The sequence below is a fragment of the Canis aureus genome, chromosome 33 (genome assembly GCF_053574225.1).
Source record: "Canis aureus isolate CA01 chromosome 33, VMU_Caureus_v.1.0, whole genome shotgun sequence".
NCBI lineage: Eukaryota > Metazoa > Chordata > Mammalia > Carnivora > Canidae > Canis > Canis aureus.
Window position 1 is genome coordinate 35,545,790 of NC_135643.1, and position 25,145 is coordinate 35,570,934.

Consider the following 25,145-nt stretch of genomic DNA (forward strand, 5'->3'; position numbering starts at 1 on the left):
AAAGGCTATTAGCTAATACTTGTTGAAATATATGAAAAATATTGAGTTTACATGGACTTTCTAAGGAGAGATTTTATAACTTTAATCTGATTTTCAAAGGTCCCAATATGATTAGTTATTCTTGCTAAAAACACTTTGAATATTATATTGGGAGGATGAAATCCTCTCACAAATAGATCACTTAAATGTACAAAGTTCTCTATGGACCATGGAAAAATAAAAACAACATAATAATAACGATAAAACATTGGCAATTAAAGCTGCTTTAAGCGGTAATCTCTTCTATAATTTACTGTAGCAATGTATAAATTAGCTTTGGTTTTCATGTTAGCAAATACAAAATCAACAGACCTTATTCTGAACACAGATGCCTGCTTAACGAATTTGGAACTGGCATTGCCACAGGTGCACAGTCTACGAATGCTTAATTGCTTGTTCTTGCAAAACCCTGGTGCACTAAAGCCAATATGTTTCGCTTGCGTATGTCACTCAGAGAATCTTGCTTTTTCAAGCAAGTTCCCTATATCTTCCACCTGTGCATGTCAACATGTTGTGAGAATAAGGTTGTTCTGGGTATTGAAAGCAGTAAAAGAGCTTGTCAGTTTTATAATACAGTAAAAGACCAAAGTATAATATAGACTGGCTAATTCCAGGAGCTCAGCTTTTTACTGCTTATGCTGATTCTCACCTAACTAAAATTTCAAAATTTCATATCTGTGATGTCCATAAGAAGTATTGCTAAATTTAGTTCAATAATTTCATTCTTGATCAATGAGGACTAATAACTTGTGCTATTTTTTAGTCTAAATTCCAGATCATTCTACATATTCCATGAATAGTCTATTTTGGTAGGGTAATGGAAATCATTATTAATAAACTTACATAAACATCAGAATAACTTAACATCTACTACTTCCATATTTTCAAGTAAAATGAACATAATTCACTAAGCTTTTAGCTTAACCTAAGTAAGTAAGGTCATCTGGAAGTGAAATTGAGGAATGAAAACAAGAAAATTATATGGCTTCTCAATGGAAATTTTGCTGTTTACTGATCTGTAATGCATTTCACAAAAGAATGATAGCACTGGCAATTCTGTGATAACGTATTAAGACATATTACTGTGTTAAACACATATTCATGTGCATACATTTATGTATATAAATGTCATATAATGTCCATTATGAAGTAATATACATTATGACAAATAATATCCATTAAGTAAGTTGTATGTTCAGTAATGTATAACTAATATCTGTAAATTTCTTACTCTTGTTAAGAAACCTGGGATACTCTTCATGAAGTAGGTTACATCTCCTTTTACCTACATTTCTCTATTTGCTTCTTATTATTGATTTTCAAAACCTGGAAATGATTATGGTACTCTATATTTAGCAGTATACTTTTCTAAGTTATGTTAAAATAATAATGTATTTTTGGCTATTTTTTCTTGACTATGGTTTTAAAGTTAAACCTTAACATTGAAGTAGATCTTTGTAAATCAGATTGAAGAAAGGTTCTAAATTTAAACAATCCAAATTTGAGATACTCAGAAAGAAATATCTCCATTTTTTTGTGTATTGGTTATATTAAGGGTTTTAACTGGTTATATTAAGGACTTTAATGAGAATTCATTGAAATAATATATCCAAAAAACAGTTAACAGAAGTCTAATATATTTTAGTACTAAATAAAAGTATTTTCCCTCATGTATTTTACTTTTCTCACTGGTCAAACACAGTGGTGTGATTTCAACTAGGAATCTCCAAAGATTATTATGGGACTCAAACCAACTTCATTTGTGACAGATGTATTTTAGGAAACACCAGCCCTATTACCCATGGGTTGCTACTGATGCTCCCCCATTAAAGTGTAAAAGTAGTGAAGAGGAGAATCATCCTATAGCATGATAAAATCTATATAGTGCAAAATGAGAATAAAATCTTTGAGAAACAGAAGTATGAAAGTATGAAACAAATTCATCCCTTTCCCTCAGTGTGTTAAGAAATGACAGTGGTCAAACGCAAAATAGAATAAGAGAATAGAGGATCTAAATATGTTAAATAATTCTGGAACAATGAAAGGAAAATATACTGGGAGAATTAATAAAAACAAAGGAAATGTCTACCAATAATGTTTCTCTTTGCTCTTATATAACATGAAGATTGAAGCAAAACAAAATAAGCAAATCTGTATTTCTCATTTATAGCAGGGAGGAAAACAATGCCATCACAAGGTAAGATTTTGTAGGGGTCCAGTTGACAAACACTGAGAGTTTCTGTTCAAGAAGAGATTATATAGTTAGATACTTAGATAATATAGATAATATACAATATTATATAGATAACTACAGGATACTGTGATTTAAATCATGGTTAAAACAATATCAGAATAAAGTCAAGATTATTTGAGGACCTTTTGAAGAAATGAATTATATGGTGAGACTGAAAGATATCTCATTTTTTCCCCTCAGGTAAAGAAAAAATAATTTGCCATGTGTTTTCTTGTTGAAATATCCTTAAAGAAGTTCAATGAAAGTATCAGACAAATTTTTTTAAATTTATTTTTTATTAGTGTTCAATTTACCAACATACAGAATAACCCCCAGTGCCCGTCACCCATGCACTCCCACCCCCCGCCCTCCTCCCCTTCTACCACCCCTAGTTCGTTTCCCAGAGTTAGCAGTCTTTACGTTCTGTCTCCCTTTCTGATATTTCCCACACATTTCTTCTCCCTTCCCTTATTTTCCCTTTCACTATTATTTATATTCCCCAAATGAATGAGAACATATAATGTTTGTCCTTCTCCGATTGATACTTCACTCAGCATAATACCCTCCAGTTCCATACACGTTGAAGCAAATGGTGGGTATTTGTCGTTTCTAATGGCTGAGGAATATTCCATTGTATACATAAGCCACATCTTCTGTATCCATTCATCTTTCGATGGACACCGAGGCTCCTTCCACAGTTTGGCTATCGTGGCCTTTGCTGCTATAAACATCGGGGTGCAGGTGTCCCTGCGTTTCATTGCATCTGTATCTTTGGGGTAAATCCCCAGCAGTGCAATTGCTGGGTTGTAGGGCAGGTCTATTTTTAACTCTTTGAGGAACCTCCACACAGTTTTCCAGAGTGGCTGCACCAGTTCACATTCCCACCAACAGTGCAAGAGGGTTCCCTATTCTCCGCATCCTCTCCAACATTTGTTGTCTCCTGCCTTGTTAATTTTCCCCATTCTCACTGGTGTGAGGTGGGATCTCATTGTAGTTTTGATTTGTATTTCCCTGATGGCAAGTGATGCCACATTTTCTCATGTGCATGTTGGCCATGTCTATGTCTTCCTCTGTGAGATTTCTCTTCATGTCTTTTGCCCATTTCATGATTGGATTGTTTGTTTCTTTGGTGTTGAGTTTAATAAGTTCTTTATAGATATTGGAAACTAGCCCTTTATCTGATATGTCATTTGCAAATATCTTCTCCCATTCTGTAGGTTGTCATTGAGTTTTGTTGACTGTATCCTTTGCTGTGCAAAAGCTTCTTATCTTGATGAAGTCCCAATAGTTCATTTTTGCTTTTCTTTCTTTTGCCTTCATGGATGTATCTTGCAAGAAGTTACTGTGGCTGAGTTCAAAAAGGGTGTTGCCTGTATTCTTCTCTAGGATTTTGATGGAATCTTGTCTCACATTTAGATCTTTCATCCATTTTGAGTTTATCTCTGTGTATGGTGCAAGAGAGTGGTCTAGTTTCATTCTTCTGCATGTGGATGTCCAATGTTCCCAGCACCATTTATTGAAGAGACTGTCTTTCTTCCAGTGGATAGTCTTTCCTCCTTTATCGAATATTAGTTGACCATAAAGTTGAGGGTCCACTTCTGGGTTCTCTATTCTGTTCCATTGATCTATGTGTCTGTTTTTGTGCCAGTACCACACTGTCTTGATGACCACAGCTTTGTAGTACAACCTGAAATCTGGCATTGTGATGCCCCCAGCTATGGTTTTCTTTTTTAAAATTCCCCTGGCTATTCAGGGTCTTTTCTGATTCCACAAAAATCTTAAAATAATTTGTTCTAACTCTCTGAAGAAAGTCCATGGTATTTTGATAGGGATTGCATTAAACGTGTAAATTGCCCTGGGTAACATTGACATTTTCACAATATTAATTCTGCCAATCCATGAGCATGGAATATTTTTCCAGCTCTTTGTGTCTTCCTCAATTTCTTTCAGAAGTGTTCTATAGTTTTGGGGGTATAGATCCTTTACCTCTTTGGTTAGGTTTATTCCTAGGTATCTTATGCTTTTGGGTGCAATTGTAAATGGGATTGACTCCTTAATTTCTCTTTCTTCAGTCTCATTGTTAGTGTATAGAAATGCCACTGATTTCTGGGCATTGATTTTGTATCCTGCCACGCTACCAAATTGCTGTATGAGTTCTAGCAATCTTGGGGTGGAGGCTTTTGGGTTTTCTATGTAGAGTATCATGTCATTGGCGAAGAGGGAGAGTTTGACTTTTTCTTTGGCAATTTGAATGCCTTTAATGTCTTTTTGTTGTCTGATTGCTGAGGCGAGGACTTCCAGTACTATGTTGAACAGCAGTGGTGAGAGTGGACATCTCTGTCTTGTTCCTGATCTTAGGGGAAAGGCTCCCAGTGCTTCCCCATTGAGAATGATATTTGCTGTGGGCTTTTCAAGATGGCTTTTAAGATGTTGAGGAATGTTCCCTCTATCCCTACACTCTGAAGAGTTTTGATCAGGAATGGATGCTGTATTTTGTCAAATGCTTTCTCTGCATCTAATGAGAGGATCATATGGTTCTTGGTTTTTCTCTTGCTGATATGATGAATCACATTGATTGTTTTACGGGTGTTGAACCAGCCTTGTGTCCCAGGGATAAATCCTACTTGGTCATGGTGAATAATTTTCTTAATGTACTGTTGGATCCTATTGGCCAGTATCTTGTTGAGAATTTTTGCATCCATGTTCATCAGGGATATTGGTCTGTAATTCTCCTTTTTGGTGGGGGTCTTTGTCTGGTTTTGGAATTAAGGTGATGCTGGCCTCATAGAACGAATTTGGAAGTACTCCATCTCTTTCTATCTTTCCAAACAGCTTTAGGAGAATAGGTATGGTTTCTTCTTTAAACGTTTGATAAAATTCCCCTGGGAAGCCATAAGGCCCTGGACTCTTGTGTCTTGGGAGGTTTTTGATGACTGCTTCAATTTTTTCCCTGGTTATTGGCCTGTTAAGGTTTTCTATTTCTTCCTGTTCCACTTTTGGTAGTTTGTGGCTTTCCAGGAATGCGTCCATTTCTCCTAGATTGCCTAATTTATTGGCGTATAGCTGTTCATAATATGTTTTTAAAATCGTTTGTATTTCCTTGGTGTTGGTAGTGATCTCTCCTTTCTCATTCATGATTTTATTAATTTGAGTCTTCTCTCTCTTCTTTTTAATAAGGCTGGCTAATGGTTTATCTATCTTATTAATTCTTTCAAAGAACCAACTCCTGGTTCTGTTGATCTGTTCCACAGCTCTTCTGGACTCGATTTCGTTGAGTTCTGCTCGAATCTTTATTAACTCCCTTCTTCTCTTGGGTGTAGGATCTATTTGCTGTTTTTTCTCTAGCTCCTTTATGTGTAAGGTTAGCTTTTGTATTTGAGTTCTTTCCAGTTTTTGAATGGATGCTTGTATTGCGTGTATTTCCCCCTTAGGACTGCTTTTGCTGCATCCCAAAGATTTTGAACGGTTGTATCTTCATTCTCATTAGTTTCCATGAATCTTTTTAATTCTTCCTTAATTTCCTGGTTGACCCTTTCATCTTTTAGCAGGATGGTCCTTAACGTCCACGTGTTTGAGGTCCTTCCAAACTTCTTGTTGTGATTTAGTTCTAATTTCAAGGCATTATGGTCTGAAAATATGCAGGGGACGATCCCAATCTTTTGGTATCGGTTCAGACCCGATTTGTGACCCAATATGTGGTCTATTCTGGAGAAAGTTCCATGTGCACTTGAGACGAATGTGTATTCAGTTGAGTTTGGATGTAACGTTCTGTAGATATCTGTGAAATCCATCTGGTCCAGTGTATCATTTAAAGCTCTCGTTTCTTTGGAGATGTTGTGCTTAGAAGAACTATCGAGTATAGAAAGAGCTAGATTGAAGTCACCAAGTATAAGTGTATTATTACCTAAGTATTTCTTCACTTTGGTTTATAATTGATTTATATATTTGGCAGCTCCCACATTCGGGGCATATATATTGAGGATTGTTAAGTCCTCTTGTTGAATAGATCCTTTAAGTATGATATAGTGTCCCTCTTCATCTCTCACTACAGTCTTTGGGGTAAATTTTAGTTTATCTGATATAAGGATGGCTACCCCTGCTTTCTTTTGAAGACCATTCGAATGGTAAATGGTTCTCCAACCTTTTATTTTCAGGCTGTATGTGTCCTTCTGTCTAAAATGAGTCTCTTGTAGACAGCAAATAGATGGGTCCTGCTTTTTTATCCAGTCTGAAACCCTGCGCCTTTTGATGGGGTCATTAAGCCCGTTCACATTCAGAGTTAGTTTTGACTGATATGAGTTTAGTGTCATCATGATATCTATTCAGTGCTTGTTTTTGTGGATAGTTCCACTGAACTTCTTCTTAAAGGGGAATTTTAAGAGTCCCCCTTAAAATTTCTTGCAGAGCTGGTTTGGAGGTCACGTATTCTTTCAGTTCCTGCCTGTCTTGGAAACTCTTTATCTCTCCTTCCATTTTGAATGAGAGCCTTGCTGGATAAAGTATTCTTGGTTGCATGTTCTTCTCATTTAGGACCCTGAATATATCCTGCCAGCCCTTTCTGGCCTGCCAGGTCTCTGTGGAGAGGTCTGCTGTTACCCTAATACTCCTCCCCATAAAAGTCAGGGATTTCTTGTCTCTTGCTGCTTTAAGGATCTTCTCTTTATCTTTGGAATTTGCAAGCTCCACTATTAAATGTCGAGGTGTTGAACGGTTTTTATTGATTTTAGGGGGGGATCTCTCTATTTCCTGGATCTGAATGCCTGTTTCCCTTCCCAGATTAGGAAAGTTTTCAGCTAGGATTTGTTCAAATACATATTCAGGCCCTCTGTCCCTTTCGGCGCCCTCGGGAACACCAATTAAACATAGGTTTTTCTTCCTCAGGCTGTCGTTTATTTTCCTTAATCTATCTTCATGGTCTTTTGTTTGTCTCTTTTTTCCTCAGTTTCCCTGTTTGCCATCAACTTGTCTTCTATGTCACTCACTTGTTCTTCCACCTCGTTAACCCTCATCGTTAGGACTTCTAGCTTGGATTGCATCTCATTCAAGTGATTTTTAATTTCTGCCTAAATGGATCTAAATTCTGCAGTCATGAAGTCTCTTGAGTCCTTTATGCTTTTTTCTAGAGCCACCAGTAGCTGTATAATAGTGCTTCTAATTGGCTTTCTGACACTGAATTGTAATCCAGATTTTGTAACTCTGTGGGAGAGAGGACTGTTTCTGATTCTTTCTTTTGAGGTGAGGTTTTCCTTCTAGTCATTTTGCTCAGTGCAGAGTGGCCAAAAGCAAGTTGTATTGGGAAAAGGAGAAAAAGAGAGGAGAGAAAGAAGGAAAGAAAGGAGAAAAAGAAAAAAGAAAGAAGAAAAAAAGAAAAAAAAAGAGAAGAAAAAGAAAGAAAAAAGAAAGAAAGGAAAAAAGGGTGGGGGAAGCAAACAGAAATCAAAAAGAAAAAAAAGAAGAAGAAAACAAAACAAAACAAAACAAAAAAAGCACGGGGTGTGTCTTCTGACTCTGTGTACTTTAAGTCCCTTGACTTCCCCTGGAACTTGTCCGTCTAGCTGGTCTTCTGGGGGAGGGGCCTGTTGTGCTGATTTTCAGGTGTTAGCACTCGGGGGAGCTGCTCTGCCCCTGCCTGGTGCAGGGCTCAGTGGGGGTTGTTTACCCCGTGAGGCCGCAGGAGGAACAACCGCAGTGGCGGGGCCAGCTCTGGAAACCTGGAGTCAGCCCCCGCAGTAGCTCCGGAGCTCTCGGTCTGCAGGGCCTGGAGACTCCGGACGGGGCCGCTGATCTGCTCAGCTGGGGCAGGAGCGTCCTCGCTGTCCTGGGCCCTCCCGGCCTCTGCCTGTCCCGGGGGAGGCCGGATCCTGGGCTGTGTCCGGGCGCCCTGTGCTCCGGAGCCTGCGCTGGTGGATTTGCGCTCCCGCCCTGCAGCCCCCTCCGCGGAGCCGCCCCCGAGCCCCCCCCAGCTGCTCCCGCCGCGCAGCCCCCTCCGCGGAGCCGCCCCCGAGCCCCCCGAGCCGCTCCCGCCCCGCAGCCCCCTCCGCGGAGCCGCCCCCGAGCCCCCCGAGCTGCTCCCGCCCCGCAGCCCCCTCCGCGGAGCCGCCCCCGAGCCCCCCGAGCTGCCCCCGCCCCGCAGCCCCCTCCGCGGAGCCGCCCCCGAGCCCCTCCGAGCTGCTCCGGGTCCCGCCGTGTGCGCTGCAGCCCTTAGGGAGCTCGGCGCATCTCCCGGGGCGCAGGTGTCTGTTAGTGTCCCCGGGAGCCGGAGGGCATCCCCCCCTCCTGGGTCCTGCTCCACCTCCCCACGAGCCCCTTTCCCCCGGGAAGGTCGGTGCAGCTCCTGCTCCTCCGGGACGGGGCTCTCCTGTCCTGGGGACACTCGCCCCGGCCTCAGCCCGGCTCCTCGCGGGCCCCTCCCCCTTGGAGGCCTTTTGTGTCTTTATTTCTTTTTCCCCGTCTTCCTACCTGGATAGAAGCGCGACCTCTTCTCACTGTAGCGTTCCAGCTGGTCTCTCTTTAAATCTCAGGCTGAATTCATAGAGTTTCAGGATAATTTGAAGGTTTTCTAGGTAATTTGGTGGAGACAGGTGATTTGGGGACCCTACTCTTCCACCATCCTGCCCCTCCTCCTCAGTATCAGACAAATTTGGTATAAAAATGGAATGCTATTGCCAAATGGAATTTGGTTATGGAGGAATAAGAGAACTCTCCACTGAGGAACTTTCATTCAAATAAACAATGGAGGGATCCCTGGGTGGCGCAACGGTTTGGCGCCTGCCTTTGGCCCAGGGCGCGATCCTGGAGACCCGGGATCGAATCCCACGTCAGGCTCCCGGTGCATGGAGCCTGCTTCTCCCTCTGCCTTTGTCTCTGCCTCTCTCTCTCTCTCTCTCTCTCTCTCTCTCTCTCTCTGTGTGTGACTATCATAAATAAATAAAAATTAAAAAAAAAAAATTAAAACAAATAAACAATGGATCCTCAGATAAGCCACAGGCAGAACATAATTAAAAATGCTGCCATACAAGTGTTTTAGTTTTGAAGCCTAAGGGCATACTTGTGCTTCCCCCAAAATAGAAAAAGAACTTAATGTTTTAAGAAATGATGGATAAGTGGAGAGGGCAGAGTAAGAGCTATTTGCTCAGACACTGTATATATAGTAAAATTACCTAAAAGTGGGGTGAAGACAATGGAGAGAGCACTTCCAATTTTTAAAAGTTGTTCTTAGCACTCTTAAGCATGTCTTTATTCTAAAATGAAGATGTATGTTTGTACAAAACCTGCACATAAACATTTATAGCCGCTTCTGTACAGATTTTTCATCTGCTTGGGAGATGATTTTTCAATTTTGGTAATAGCCAAAGGCTGGAAACAACAAAAATGTCTGTCAGTGAATGGCTAAACTGAGTGTGGTACATCTCCACCATGGAATATTGCTGAGCAATGGAAGAGAATGAGCTACTGATATACAGAATAACTCAGATGAATTTCTAGAGCGCTATGCCAAGAGAAGAAAAAGGCAATTGTGCATGATCTCATTTATAAAATATTCCTGAAAGGAAAAAATTACAACAATGAAGAACAGATTGGTGGTTGTCAGAAATTAAAGAAAGGGTATAGGTAGAAACTGGGTATGACTATAAAATATTAACAGGAAGGGGTGCGCCTGGATGGCTCCGTCAGTTAAGTGTCCTACTTGTGATTTCAGCTCATGTCATATCCTCACAGTTGTGAGATTGAACCCTAGGTCCATCTTTGGGCTGAGTGTGGAGACTGCTTGGGATTCTCTCTCTCCCTCTCCCCCTACCAAATTTTTTCTCTAAAACAAACAAACAAACAAACAAACAAACAAACAAAAGGAAAAGGGTAGCAGGAGGGATCCTTTTGGTAAAGGAAATATTCTACACCTAAATTGTGTCAATGTCAATATTCTAGATGTGATACTTTCTTAGGGGAAACCAGGTAAAGGGTATGCTATTTCTTATAACTACATGTGAATCTATAATCATCATAAAAATAAAATTTAGTTTAAAAAAACTATGTAAAGTTTTCAAGAACATGTCAATATTTGGCACATATTTTGGCCAAATATGCAAACATTCACAATGAAGAGGATATAGGGAACAAAAGATGTGGACACAATTTTTTTTTAAATTTGGACTAGTGCCTATATGAGAAGGAAGAAAAAAAATTAAAAATGTAAAAAGGAGAAGGAAGAGGGAGATTTTAAAAGGAGTTATGATATATATAAGACACCAGCATGCTATCAAAGGTAGATTCCCGGGATCCCTGGGTGGCGCAGCGGTTTAGCGCCTGCCTTTGGCCCAGGGCGCGATCCTGGAGACCCGGGATCGAATCCTACGTCAGGCTCCCGGTGCATGGAGCCTGCTTCTCCCTCTGCCTGTGTCTCTGCCTCTCTCTCTGTGACTATCATAAATAAATAAAAATTAAAAAAAAAAACAAAGGTAGATTCCCAAGCAAAGCATAAAGACAAAATGAAATATATTTTGAATTTTTATGTACTTGTTTTAGTATTCTGAAAAAGAAAGATTGAGTTGAAGAAACACCTGGGGCTATTATTATTGTCTTAAAAAATGTTTTACTTTTACTTCTAATCCCAATCCTTAATCACCACCAGTATCCTATCTTTTGTGTGTAATGATTATTTAGCTTTGCTCATGTGCAAATGCATATACACACACATCCCTTCTCAGATATCTTTACATACACACATACACACTTATATTTTCAAAAAAATCAATCTGTGTATTTACAGTGTGAATAATAATTTGTTGTGTAAATAATAATTTGACATAAAGTAATTTCCTGTTTATTTTTTCCAAATTTTATTTTTATTATCTGCTTTTATTTTGATATGAACAAATGTTCCTTCCTTCTGATTACTACATAATATCCTGTCAAAGCATAGATATAAATTGCTTCATCATTATCCACAACAAGCAGGTAGGTTAACCTCAACTTTGTGCTACTAGACATGATATGGCAATAAACATTCTAATGCATGTCTTTTTATTCCCCTATGCACTATTTCTTTGTAAGTAGTTATATACTTTTCCATATTTAAAAAATATGCTCTCATATACAAAGCTAAAGAATTACCTACTGAAAGATGTGTTTTTTTTTTTTAAAAAAAGGTAATATAGCATGAGCAAAGTGAATAAGAAAAATGTTATTATAACTAAAGACAAATTGATGAGAAAATAGTAAGATAATGAAACAAATTAGTATTTTATCTATAGTGATTTTTCAAAGGGTAATTGGAACAAAGAGAAGGTAGTAACCTTCAGATAAAATCATACAGGTTAAAGAAAAATATTGGGGAGAAAGAAATGTTTAAGGATGCATATTTCATATAAGTGTAGGGATTAAAGAGTATGGTGAAATGTGAGGTAAAAAAAACTGTATTGAAAAATTTAAGAATATTAAAAAACTAGGCCAAATAAACAATATTATTAAAACAAGAACTTCTTACGTTAAATCTAATACCAAGGAAAGACTTTTCTTTAGAGTGTTCTGGGAGTAAAGAAAAAGATAAATCATTTTTTGAATTAGCAATTGTGGAAAATTATATTTCTATTTGGATACAAGTATGATGTTCTAAAAGTTGGGAAGATAGTCAAAGTTGGATTACTTAGGTAAATACTGTGAGGTTTTTTTTTTTAAATCTAAAACTAGGAATTAACTCTAAAAATGAGAAAAACATGTTAAAATAAACACTAACTTAAATAAAATAAGAAATATAAAACAATTGAGAAACAGTAAAAATATGGAATATCTTTTAAATAATACACCTTCTCTGACAAAAATGATTATGGATTTCTTAAGAATTCAATTAGCATTAAAACAAATACATTCATTTTATACTAAAGTCTGTGAAGAAAACATACCTGAATATAATTATTGAATATAATAATAATTGAATGTAAAAGAAATCACAAATATAAGTTTGGGATACATATCCTTTTATATGAATATTTTCCAAATGTTAAAAAAGACAAGATTTCACAGCTAAGCAATCTCTTTTTATGAAAATTAGTACATACTATAATTAAATGGACACAGAAAAACAATAAAGTGGTTTAAAAAAATATAGATAAATTGGATTTAGATGAATAAAATGTAATAAATGTGTTATGCAATTTATAAATACTTCTATTTAAAACCATTATATGAGTGAAATGAAGGGGCACCTGCACCCTAATGTTCATAGCAACAATGTCCACAATGGCCAAACTGTGGAAGAACCTGAGATGTCCTTCAACAGATGAATGGATAAAGAAAAGATGCGGTATATATACAATGGAATATTCCTCAGCCATCACAAAGGATGAATACCTACCATTTACAGCAACGTGGATGGAGCTGGATGGTATATGCTAAGCAAAATAAGTCAGTCAGAGAAAGATGATTATCATGTGATTTCACTCATAGAAGAATATAAGAAATAGTGCAAGGGACCATAAGCGAAGGACAGAAAACCTAATGGGGAAAAATTAGAGAGGAAGACAAGAAAGAAACTCTTTCTTAACTCTGGGAAACAAACTGAGAGTTGCTGAAGGGGAGGTGGGTGGAGGGATGGGGTAACTGGTGGTGGGCATTAAGGGAGGCACATGATGTAATGATCACTGGGTGTTAGACTGATGATTCACTGAACTCTACTTCTGAAACTAATAATACACTATATGTAATTGAATTTAAATATAAATAAATAAATAAAATAAAATAAAATAATAAAATAAGACAGTTATATGACCATGTGAATTAAAAATAAAATGCTATTAAAATCATATCTGTATAAAATTTAAGATATTTTATTGAAAAAGTATTACACAAAAATAAGTTGAAATCAATTGAACAACCTTTATTTTTATGCTTACTTGACTTTTTTTTCACTTTTAAATTAACTGTGCTTAAGATACTTGAAACTAGTGATTTTAGTTCTACAAAAAGTAAAAGCTGGAATGGACCTATCATTTTATTTTTCTTTTTTCTCTTCTAGAAAATCATCGATTTAAAGTTGTACCTTTGCTGGCTATGTATCACTAGTTAGTTAGCCTTTTCATCCTATTTTCTATCACTCCAGTAATAACAGTACTTAAAATAGCCTTAAATTTGATCTTTGCTGAATCAGGAAAGCAAAGTAAATTTGGGGAACTGGTTGTGTGTTAATTGAGATGAGGAAAAATTAATTCTCTTCCACTCCAGAATTTGACATCACTTTTCTAAGTGACACCGTAGGAAATGGTCAAAACTGTATTGATCTATTTTAAAAATGTTCTGAAATCATAAATGACTTTATTCTAAAAGTTTTAGACATTAATGATTTTGTTACTCCTTTAGCTTATTAAACATTTCAGAATATCTTGTTAGGTAAAATTATCAGAATTTTACTGTAGCATATGTTAAAATATTTAACAGAATATTTTAATTGTCTAATCTCCAAAATAGAATTGTCATTAAATCAGAGAATTATAAATTTTAGTGCATGGAATTTTTTTTTTAAGAAGAACAAATCTCAAAAATATTCTGCTGGCTAATTATAGCACTTATTGCTAAATCAAAAACATGACAACTCTTCAGTTCTAATATATATGTTTAAGACCCTTTTTGAAATTCTGGGCATTTTTTAAAATTTTTATTTATTTATGATAGTCACAGACAGAGAGAGAGAGAGGCAGAGACACAGGCAGAGGGAGAAGCAGGCTCCAGGCACCGGGAGCCCGACGTGGGATTCGATCCTGGGTCTCCAGTGATCGCGCCCTGGGCCAAAGGCAGGCGCTAAACCGCTGCGCCACCCAGGGATCCCCTGGGCATGTTTTATACACATAAGTAGATATTTTTTTCTATCACAAAATATATCGTGAAAAGATACCCACCTTTTTTAAGACCAGGAATACACAGGAGAATTATAAAATTTTAAAATAACCCACAGTGCTTCCTCATGACACCTGTTTACACCTACTTTCCCAGGTTGGCTTGAAGCCAATGATGATTCATGTAGGAATTTTCTCATTTCTGGATAATTTTGAAGGGTCATTTCATTTCCAGAGCCTCCCCTTGGGATAGCTGAGGACTTCACTGGAATTGCATTTTCTCTTTCTGCCCAATCCTGATTTTTTTTTTTTTTTTTTAATGTAACTTCCACAGATGTTGAATCAAGAGAAAGATGGAGATCAGACTAAGGACTGAATGGTAAGTATCCAAGTTCAAAGAAGGTAAATTCTCAATGAGAATAGCTTGATCTATCAAGGTCTGGGTTTTGATTATTAAAGACTAAGACATGAGATGATAATTACTGGATTGATATGCCTGGAAATCTTGAATCTCCAGAGTCCCTTGGACATCATGAACCTAGACAACTGACTCATTCCCTCATTTTGATAACTAGTGCATCTTTTTTCTTTGGAGGATTGCTCATGCAAGGCAGCCTATACTCCCAGAAATTTTATGTATTCTCTGGTTGTTGGTAAATTTCAATAGATTTTTTGATCAAGCTTGAAAGTTTTATTATTCAAACATGCTATATAATTAAATGTTTTTTAAAGATTTATTTATTTATTTGAGAGAGAGAGAGAGAGAGAGCATGGAGGGAAGGAGCAGAGTGAGAGAATGGGAAAGAATTCCAAGCAGACTCCCCAGCCAGCAGGGAGATGCAGGGCTCAATCCCATGACCTTGAGATGATCACTTGAGTCACCCAGGTGCCCTCCTTAAGTGTTTTTCCACTGAAAAGTTAATTATTGAATTTTCTTTTATTCCATTTATCTTGTCATTTCTTACCTTTTAATTCTACATATTTTGATGCTATGAATTTTGATATATAAGTATTTACAAATGATTCTTGTTAAATTGTATATTTAATCAACATGAAATATTGCCATTGGTAATATTGTAAGATCTTTAATTTTAACTCTGTTCTGTCTGATATTAATATTGATTCACCTGTTTTCTTGATAACCTCATTTGCTTTATATATCATTTTTCATTCAGTAATTTTCAATTCTTGTTCTTTTAGATGTCACCCAAACTAACAAAAAATGATTTTTGTTTAACTAAATTTCCTCTGCTTTTAATTTTTTTGTTATTTTTTTAGAGAGAGAAAGAGAGCACATGAGCAGGGAAATGGCAGAGAGCCCAAGGGGGCACTCAATCTCATTACCCTGAGATCATAACCTGAGCCAAAATCAACGGATGCTTAACCAAATGAGCAACTCAGGCATCTTTCAGTTTCCTCTGCTTTTTACGGAAGGATTTAAACAATTAAAACATTATATACATTTTAGTTATTTATAATATTCCCTTTTTTATTTTATTTCTGGAGTGATCTATAAACTTCCTTTCAGTACCCATCCCATATTCTAACAGTCTGAAATTTGTGCGTGTTAACATGACATTCACTGCAAACTCAGAAAAATTTATTCCACAAAAATACATATATTTGCATTTGAGTTTGATAAGAAGTGTATCACATTTTCTTCTTCTATGGCCTGAACTTCCTGCTTTGGGGTTAACCTAAGTGTTTGTTCCATATCCTTGTTCATTTTATAAAGCTATGAAAAATACTTAAGTCAAATTACACTTGAGTAGTACACTTGTACTTGAGTACACTTACTATGAATTGAATTGTCTATCCCCAAAACTGATATATTTAAGTCCTAAGCCTCAGAACCTCAGAATGTAACCTCGTTTGAAAATAGGGTCATTATATATAATTATTTTGAGGTCATCCTGAAGCAAATTGGATCCCTAATCCACAATGGCTCAAGTCCTTATAGAAAGGGACATTTTTGAGCAGACATGCACACAGGAAGAACACAGTGTGAAAATAAAGACAGAAATCAAGGTGATGCTTCTATAAACCAACCAATATCAAAAATTTTTAGCAAACTACCAGAAGCTAGGAAAGAGGAATGGAACAGATCCTTCAAACAGTCCTCAGACAGAACCAGCCTTGCTGGCACCTTGATCTCACATTTTTAGCCTCTGTGATACATATTTAGCCTCTGTAATACTTTATAAACTACTGAGGGCAATATATTTCTATTAAGCCACCAGGTTTATGGTATTTTGTTTGGAAACTCAAGGAAATAGTATACTACTATTTTTAAAGTATTTTTTATCTTTTCCTCTTTGCTTCTTTTTTAGCCTATGTAATTATTGTGTAGAGCATTTCTGTATACACTTCCATAAATACTCCCCTCTCACTTTCACATCTTACTTTGACTATGGAGATTGCCAAAACGATCTTGATAAATGAGCCCATTACCATCACTCTCATCTTACTTCAATTTGTCTTCCACATTGCTTCCCTTTTCCAAACTAAGGCTTATCTAGAATATTGTCCTATATTCAGACATATACGTGGTTTTTACCTCAGTTTTCCACAGCTGATGCAATCTCATCTGTTGCAGTCTTCTGAATTGATTCTAGATCAATGACTGATGATCTGTACTCTCCTCAGCTGATCCTCATAGAAGTTTAGTTTTTGATTTAGGTAATTCATGAAGGTCATATTTTTCAGCATGTGTTACTCTGTTATTTCTCCAAAAGTATTTTTAAAGTTTTATCAAAGAGAATTGGGCATATTTGAAGATATTTTTAAATCCTTTTTCCAGCTGTACATTTTGAGAGATATGTTTTTAGATGAACAAATAGAGGTATAAATCCGATGGTAACCTAGGTGAGTACTAGTTTCTGACTCTAACAATTTTTGCAATTTTACACTTTAGAGATATATAGTCCACCTTTGAACCACAGGGATTTGAACTGTGTAGGTCCACATATGCAGATTTCTTACAGTATAATAATGTAAAGATTATTTCTTTTCTTTTCTTTATGATTTTCTTAACAACATTTTCTTTTCTGCAGCTTATTTTCCTATAAGAACACAGTATGTAATACATATAACATTCAAAATATGCATTAATTGACTATATGTGTTATCAGTAAGGCTTTTGGTCAACTGTAGGCCATTAGTAAATTTGGGGGAAAGCTAAGAGTTATATGTGGATTTTTGACCATGCAAGGTGGTCAGTGCCCCTAACCTCTGAGTTGCTCAAAGATCAACTGTAATGGCTGACACGTTGTGTTTCGGCGACAGGCAGACAGACGACAGGCAGACGTAAAAGATCAACTGTAATGGATGCTGGCTGAGACTGTCAATAAGATAAAGCTTTCAACTCTATCCCTTGGAACTGCCCATCTTTTTTTTCTTTTCTATTCTTTTTTTTTTCCTTGAGGATAGGTAGGTGTAATTTTAATAAGTTGAGTATAAGTATCAGTCCAGAGATGTGTTTCTCAATCCAGATAAATTAATAATTTAGTGATAGAAAGCTTTGGCATATGGTCATTTTTAAGACAGAACTTATACTGCCAAAGATTTATCTTATTATTATCATGATTATTCTTGTATTCATTGTCAATTTATTTTTTAATTTTTTTAAAAGATTTTATTTATTTATTCATGAGAGATACAGAGAGAGAGGCAGAGACACAGGCAGAGGGAGAAGCAGGCCCCATGCAGGGAGCCCAATGTGGGACTTGATCCCAGGACTCAAGATCACATCCTGGGCTGAAGGCAGGTGCTAAACCACTGTGCCACCCAGGGATCCGCTCATTGTCAATTTAAAGTGGAGAGAGTAAATCAGGAATATTTAGTGCATTAAAATGATAATATTCAAGGACAATTTTTAATACTAATTAATTCACTCTGTTCATAAAACAGAGTCAGTCATCTTGAATAACTAACTTGTGTTTTATTTTACTTTTACACTGATTTTTGTATATTAGGGTAAATGTATTAAAGGTATACAAAAGAGAAACACAAAAATTCTAATAATTTTCCTTAATATAAAGATCTATTTTATATATTGGAATATAACTTAACTCCTATAATAACTATTACTCACATATTAAAATATTATTTCAAAGAAAAGGTTTATTAAATTAGACATGTCACTTATAGGCTACAATTTTTTTACCTTGTTATATATTTTTTTATCTATTTTTTTTCTGCAATTAAAAGAAGTTCAAATATTTTTGTTTCTCTGATCCCAAAGTCACTCCCAGTCCATACAATGTTTGGCAAAACAAAATTTGTCTACACAATTTCAATACAGTATTTGCAAACTACCCTGTTATATTTTAAATATAGTTTTAGCACTTCACTGTATTCCTAATTGCATAAAATACATATTCCAGTATATATTCCTTTAGGGAGATTTTGTTAGCCAAAGCAAAATGATGAGAGGCATGATGATGTAGATAAATTGGTAATGACAGGTACATTTTTTCTGAATTAATTCTCATGAAAAAGAGACCATAAATAAGACTCTAGGGAATGGTAAGCATTATGTGTAAATCATTTTTCTTAGTCCTTTATTCCATAAGTTTTATAAAGCTAGGTAATATTTATTCAATACACCAGTCTATAACTGAGTTCGGGCTTAAGGAAAATATCCAAACCTCTCTCGGAACTACAGTGCTACCTATAGTTTTCGTCAGTGGGAAGCTATTGTGTCAATTTTAATCTGTATTTATTTCTATTGGATTTTTTTTAAATAAAAGATTATCCCTTTTGTTTCTTTTGGATTAAATGACTTAGCCCTTTTTTGTGTATGTTTTCTAGATGTTCATGTTTATGTGAATAAATGCCAATAGTATAATTTAAATGAGAGAACATGCACTCTTATATGTCATATTTTTCATATAATTGAAAACTACCATTCTTGAACTGAAAAATGTCTTCCAGTTCATTAACAAATGGTAAGCTGAAATTTATATGTAATACATTTTTTTTTTTTTTTTTTTTACATAGATTGCTTTGAGTTAAATAAGTCAGAGATAATGTTTTACTCTTCATGGAGTTTTGGGCATTTCAATATATCAATGATAGGAATTAGCTTTGTCTAAGTAGAATGTATCAGTTGGATAAATTCCTACTTCAAATATGCTTTTTTTCAGAGAATTACTGAAGGTTTTCTTTATTGGGAGTACATTCCCTGTGGAATGAAAGTACTTACTAAAATTCTAAGCCCTCTCTAGCTATGGTAGTTCGCTGCTGTGATTGGCATATCTTTCCAAGTTCAGTGATGAACTGAGAGTAACTCTTCCCCTTGACTTTATAATAAAATGATATTTAGTAACAGCTCATTGTAACAATCTAGTCAAGAGTTTACAATTACTTTTACCCTACAGAAGCATGTGAAAATAAGCTGCCCTGGGACCAGGGTAGGAAGACAATGATTGGATGATAGTAATAGGTATCAATTTCTTCTGTCTCAGAACTTAATCTATTTTTTTTCTTGATGTACCTGATTCTAAAGACTAGATTTGTATATACCATAGCCAGAAAAATAAAATTTGTATAAACTTGTTCAGACTATTTTAAAACCTGGATAGACCTGTATACAAAACTTTTTATATTCACTTGAACAGCGGCAAGCATGTAGTACTCTTGTAAGTCATGCTGAGTGAGATAACTAGAAGGTAACCCAAGAGAGTCTCAATCCGTTTCTCTTTTCACCCACTTCTACAATGTCACCTATGATCTATATGCAAATAATGCCTAAATTTCTTCTGAACCTAGAAACACCAAATATCAGTGAGAGAGGGTGTTTAAAGATGGCACATGCAAAATAGCTGGAAAAAAGGGAGTAAGGAGAGGAAAAAGGATGGACATACACAAGTTGGATTATGACTTGGATTAAAGTTTTGCTGAAGGCAAAGAACAGTTTTTTTGTTAGTGGGTAAGAAATCTAAAAAAAGATAAAAAACACTAAGGTGGAGAGTGCAGATATCAAGTTCCAGAGCGGGTATCCAAATTTGTATATGATCAAAGGAGTCTGTAGGGACTGCCATTGGAGAAGGTTCTTGGATTTCAGGAACACAAAAAATTAAGTGGCTTTGATATCAGATAGATTGTCTATTCTGTTATTTAAGTCACTCTACATGACAATAGGTCATAGGATTGGAAAGAAAGATTAGGTCAAGTTCTAAACATTTCACTGAAGACAGGTAAATTCTAAAGAAATGGGTCAGTAATAGTAAGGACACCTAGTGATGCAAACAAAATTGCGCCTATCTCAAGAAAGTAGTGTTCATTTCAAGAAGATAGAGTAATAGTGGTCTGACATTTTCAGTGAAGAGGAAAAGGAATATGTCTCCTGACCCTGATGCATGTGAGATACTGGGAAATAACCCTTCTCATATTGAGAATACTGCAAGGGAAAGAAAGTCCAGAGTGATGGGTCTTATTTCAGTAAAAGTATGCACTCAGAAAGAACACTCATAGAGGAATTGAGGGTAAAGAAAAGTCTTATAATTATGTAGCATAGTCAAAGGAGGGAAGTCCATGATTTGGAGAGAGAAAGGAAGAGTGTTAGATAAAAGAAGAAGCACAAAGCAGAATGGAGATAAAAGTACCAAAGACGATTTAGCAGAGTGGTAAGTAATAGATTAAAATAGCAAACTGGGGACACCTGGGTGGCTCAGTGGTTGAGTGTCTGCCTTTGGCTCACATCTGATCCTAGGGTCCTGGAATTGAGTTCCGCTTCAGCCTCCCCAGAAGGAGCCTGCTTCTCTCTCTGCCTATGTCTCTGCCTCTCTCTTTGTGTGTCTCATGAATAAATAAATAAAAATATTTTAAAAATAAGAACAAGGGATCCCTGGGTGGCGCAGAGGTTTAGCGCCTGCCTTTGGCCCAGGGCGCGATCCTGGAGACCCGGGATCGAATCCCACGTCGGGCTCCCGGTGCATGGAGCCTGCTTCTCCCTCTGCCTATGTCTCTGCCTCTCTCTCTCTCTCTCTCTCTCTCTCTCTCTCTCTCTGTGTGTGTGTGTGACTATCATAAATAAAAATAAAAAAATAAAAAAAAGAACAAAATAAAATAGGATACTGAAGCATGGTAGACTTAGAGTCACTTTTTCTCTTAGACTGGTGAATATTTATGCTTTATATAAAAATAGGCCTATAAGGGTGATCTTGTTTTGTCGGATTAGGTGTTCCTTTCCACTCTCTCCACTGTGGCAGGCACTGATGATGACAGGTGGATGTGAGAGATTGGAACTAAGATCTCTGAGATGTGAACATAAATCTTTGGGTTTGGAGGACAAACAAGTAGGAGCAGTCATGTCAGAAACATGAATGAATGGCAGAAGAGCCATTCATTAAAAAAAAAAAAAAAAAAAACCTTCTTTTGTTTTTGTTTTTGAGAAGAGTACATAGACCCTAATTGTTTAGTGATTTAATGTTTGATGATTTAATATAAAAGTGAATTTGGTTTTACAAGACTCAGCACAAATGTTCTATATAAATGCCTACTAATTCAAATTTGCCTACAAAGAACCTTAAACCTTATTTAATGATCCCCATTCAGTAGATCAAGAATACAACTCATGATACTAAAGGTCCAACAAGGTTCTAAGTAATGCCAATGCTTCTGGCCCCTGGACCACACTTTGAGTAACAAAAGTCTATATCCTTGTGAGGAACCGGCGGGATTTCTAGAGAACACAGATAACAAAATTTGAGAATACTTTCATTAATTTGGGGAGTCTCACTGTCAGATTACTACAGGGAGTTAAGTAGAAAAGGAGGAAAATAGTACCACCATGTGGATGTTGAGGGGATTACACTGCTGAACATTTCCATTAATGGCTCAGAGGAGAGCGAATAGGCTTGATTAGAAGATAAGGAATGGGGCATTCTGGATGGCTCAGCAGTTTAGCGCCGCCTTGGGCCCAGGGCATGATGGAGCCTGTTTCTCCCTCTGCCTCTGTCTGTGCCTCTTTCTCTCAGTGTGTTTCTCATGAATAATAAAAAAATAAAAAAATAAAAAAATAAAAAAAACTTTTTAAAAATTTATAAAAAAAATAAGAAGAGGGGATCCGTGGGTGGTGCAGCGGTTTAGCGCCTGCCTTTGGCCCAGGGCGCGATCCTGGAGACCCGGGATCGAATCCCACGTCAGGCTCCCGGTGCATGGAGCCTGCTTCTCCCTCTGCCTGTGTCTCTGCCTCTCTCTCTCTCACTGTGTGCCTATCATAAATAAATAAAAATTTAAAAATAAAATAAAATAAAATAAAAAATAAAAAAATAAAATAAAATAAATAAGAAGATAAGAAAGGGTATTTTGAATGGAGCTATGGATTATATTTTATAGGTAGGTTAAGTACCCTAAAAGAGCTGTCAACAGTACTGACTCTTTGATTTTCCTAATCGTGATCAACCAGGTTTGCAATATAACTTAAAAATACGATATTTTTTCATTTTTTTCTGTCTTCTTTTTATTTTTTTAAAGATTTTATTTATTTATTTATGAGAGGCATGCAGAAAGAAAGGCAGAGACAGGCAGAGGGAGAAGCAGGCTCCCATAGGGAGCGGGTTGTGGGACTCGATCCGAGCGCTCCAGGAAAACTACCTGAGCCAATGGCAGATGCTTAACTGCTGAGCCACCCAGGCGGCCCTTTCTGTCTTCTTTAAAATAACTTGTCCATTGATCTTGAACTGCTATGCGATTCAAACATATTTATTTTATACTCCTTAGGCAAAGATTTTCTTCTTGTCATAACCTATATTTTAGTTAAAACATATCTTACCTTCCTATAATATTATTGATTTTCCTATGTTTTATACCAAATCTGAATTCTTATCATTTACTCTTCTTAAAATTCTTATGTTTAGTATTTAATGTACTTTATATTTCTTTCAAAATAGCCTGTACACTTTCTACATAGAGCAGGACCTCTCAACGCTGATTGCACATTAGAATTATTTGAAGAAATGTGAAAATAAGTAACTGAAAGCACTGATGCTCTGTTCCCATCCCAGACAGTATTTTAATTGATTGACTCAGTACTGGGAAAATATAAAAATCTCCTTCAATGGTTTTAATATGAAATTTGAGATGAGGACCATGCAAATGTCATATCTTATGAAAGTTCACTGTGTACTCCCTCCTCCTCTACACATTGTATATGAACAGATTGATCTCTAGAGTACTTTAGTAAGTAGATGGCTGCATGCAGCACAGCATGCTGTAAGGCTTCTCATGAATGGGAAACTCTGTACAAAAGGCAATCAGTAACAGCATTGAGAGCTTTAGGTGGTCGATAACTTTCATAAATGCTTTTTGAAGAAATATGTAATAGCTTAGTCGCTCTGTCCAAATAACTTGAATGCTAAATCACAGACAGCTGTGTCCATATCTTCCTCATTGTTTCATTCATGAATAAATACACACAGTAATAAACTACTGTAAATAAAATTAATCACATATGCTTATGCACATAATAGGAGCCTGCTGAATGTTAGGCTGTTTTGAATCTATGGATGTGTTGATACAATCTTTGTGTATAAACATTCACAGATGGGCACATTTTCTCTATTAAAAACACCTGCAAAAGGTTTCTGGAAAAGTTTCTGAAAAACCTTGAATCATTCCAAAATTTATTTATACCACCTGCTGATTGATGGCTTTTATAGAGTTTTTCTTTAGGAAACCAAGCGTTAGAACATTATGAGTAGTTTACTAGGGCCAGCAGAAAAAACGTGATAAGGTGAATATTGCTGTTTCTGTCTTTCCTTCATTCCTTTCTGTATTAATTTCTTCCTTCCTTCACTTTGTCATTCATTACATACAACATAGAAGAAAGAACTCTGCAAACAACTGAACAAAGTACAAATGATTCTGCCTAAATTAAAATTTCATCCATATCACCCATCCTGATGAACAGAATTAAGTGATGTAGAAACTTGAACAATTATTTTTACCACCTCCATCTATTGATCACTTTAAACTCAACTTTCTCTTTCCCCAAGCTCAGCATAATTCTCACTTAGATTTTCAGATATTTTCCTGAATTAATTTAAAAAAAAAAGAAAGGGACCGTCCATTTAATACTTCTTCACTTTACCTAAATTAATCCCTTGATACAAGTGCTCTTCTACTCTGGATCTATCATATATTTTTAGATTTACTCTTGACTCATGTATAAATTTGAAGACAAATTATATTTACCTCTGTACAGAAAGGAAGCCCCAAGAAGTTCTTATCCTCCAAAGTTGCTATGGCAATTGCCAACTGCAAAAATAAATCCAATCTGGCAGCACATTAATGACATAATAAACCTTCTCTTCAAGTGCATTTTAAAACCATTTTATAGGTAAGGCTGTACTTGTGCTGTGCTGGAACAAAGCCATGTTTGTTTAAAAATATGTTTTCATTTTTCTTCCCTCTTTCTTTGAAATTGGCAAAACAAAGAATAAACAAAATATGAATGTAATGCCTGTATTTTATTGAATCTAATTGGCATTCTAGTATCTTAATACACACCTTGAACATATGTCAGCTTAAGAGAGATTATGGCACATCCTTAAATCTCTGGAGTCTATATTATTGAGGGGAGAGTGGAATCTATGAATAAATAGTATTGAAAGATAAGGTGTTGAATTTCATTCTTCTTTGATGGTTACAAATTGTAGTTTGTTCTCCAGCAGAGGAAATAAAAGGGCAAATGAAAGTTTTTATTTATTGTATGCTTAGCATAAATATTTGATCCATTAAATATCAATTATGTTACTAATTTGTATGTTGATAAAGTTCATTGTGATCTTCAAAATAAACAATAAAATGTGACTAATTATTATAGTTCTAATCACAGTATAAATAGTCATAATGAAATAAATGTTTAAAAGCTATGCTAGTACTCATGGATTGGCAGAATTAATATTGTGAAAATGTCAATGTTACCCAGGGCAATTTACACTTCTAATGCAATCCCTGTCAAAATACCATAGACTTTCTTCAGAAAGTTAGAGCAAATTATTTTAAGATTTGTGTGGAATCAGAAAAGACCCCGAATAGCC

The 25,145-nt window shown here is 36.1% G+C and overlaps 1 long non-coding RNA gene across 1 annotated transcript in view; it reads left to right on the top strand.

Annotated features, from left to right (window-relative positions):
• Positions 1-1,227: 1,227 nt before the first annotated feature.
• The window catches only part of LOC144304271 (uncharacterized), a 56,550-nt gene continuing 32,632 nt past the window's right edge, over positions 1,228-25,145 (top strand). Inside the window, exons 1-2 of the long non-coding RNA XR_013371194.1 lie at positions 1,228-1,303; positions 14,432-14,476. This is a non-coding gene — a long non-coding RNA (uncharacterized LOC144304271). The remainder of the gene's footprint in view (positions 1,304-14,431; positions 14,477-25,145) is intronic.